Below are 1,732 nucleotides of genomic sequence, written 5' to 3'. Positions count from 1 at the left end.
AAAAAAATCTAACATTTTGTTATGTTTTTGTAGCACACTGATTGGGGTTGGCTGGATCCCAATTCTGCAATGGAACATTTCAAGAATGTATTTAACAAAAAGTAGAAAACTTTCCATTCGCTTTTTAGTTTGAAGTCAATCTAACGAAACTCCTCAATAACACAACAAGGTATGGAAGCTTGTTTCCGCCACTGAATAGAAAAAGAAGAAAAAAGCGACTTTTTATCTCACAATTCTGACTTTTTTCTCTCTCAAAATTTTGTGATATAGAAATTGTGAGTTATAATGTCAGGAATTATACATCACAATATTCTGACATTATAACACGCAGTTGCTACTTTATGTCTCGTAATTCTGACTTTATGACTCGCAATGGGTTTTATGCACAGCTGCACTACTTCCTGAACTTTAGCCAGCTTCTTTGTTTCCTGTCTGCCATTATTGGACAAACTGATTAATCCAGGTGTGCCTGACCAACAACAATAATCAGACACAGCTGGATTAATCAGTTTGTCTAATAATGGCAGACAGGAAACAAAGGAGCTGGCTAAAGTTCAGGAAGTAAAGCTCATTGCAACTTGATATCATGCAATTCTGTGAAAAAAAAGTCATAATTGCGAGAAAAAAAATTTGGCGGGAAGAAGCTTCCATGTTAATGTCATATTTCACCCCAAAATAAATAAATACGTACATATAATATACGCTACCATTTAAAAGGTTGGGGTTGGTAGTTTTTATTTATTTATTATTTTAAGCAACTGTTTTCAGCATTGATACAAATAAAATAATGTTTATTGAGCAGCAATAATAGAATGATCATGTGACACTGAAAACTGGAGTAATGAAACTGAATATTCAGCTTTGCAGCACATCAATAAACTACATTTTTAAGTATTTAAATAGAAAATAGTTATTTTAAATTGTAATAATATTTCACAATATATTGTTTTTATTAAAATGCAGCCTTGAAGAGCATAATAGTTATTCACATTACATTATCTCATATGATATGATATGATTTCTTTCTTCTTCTTTTTTTTCATTTTGGGGTGAAATGTGACCTGAACGTGTTTTGGTCACACTTACACTTTTAATCATGTGTTACATCCCTTTTTATTGCTTTCAATTACACTAAGACAAAGTAATTCACCCCCTACTACTAAAAAACGAGAGAGAAAAAGAATTACATTATATATATATATATATATATATAAGTCCTGTACGTTTTGAAAGAGAATACTGAAGTACACCATGAAAAGTTATATTGGCACTGACAGCAGAGGTGCTGCTATTCCTTCAAATGTGTCATTCCAGTTAAAAATACAAATATACAGCATAAAGACATTAGGCGAAACAAACAAGCTACTGGCTTCAGGTGTACACGGATATTCAAATGAATTCATTTGCTGAAATACATAAATATGTATTGATCTGTCAATGGAGAGCAATTTTCGCATTCCTGAGATCCGTTTAAAAATTCACGTCAAAATCAGATTTGCGTTCTGAAACATCAATCACGTGGTCATTAATAAACATTATTTCCTGCCTGATTCACACGGCATATTCCGACTCATCCTTCAACGTTCCTTCACACCTTAGTGTGTGAAGAGGCTCTTAACAACCCCTAAAGACGGACGGCATACGGTCTCCTCCTACTTTCTTTGTGGCAAATTTAGTGCCCTAAATGCACGGTCCTCGAGAGACGAGCGCTGGCACTTATCAGCAGACGAAT

This window comes from Phoxinus phoxinus, assembly GCF_949152265.1.
Source record: "Phoxinus phoxinus genome assembly, chromosome: 5".
In the NCBI taxonomy this organism is placed as follows: Eukaryota; Metazoa; Chordata; class Actinopteri; order Cypriniformes; family Leuciscidae; genus Phoxinus; species Phoxinus phoxinus.
Note: the sequence above shows the minus strand (reverse complement) of the source record.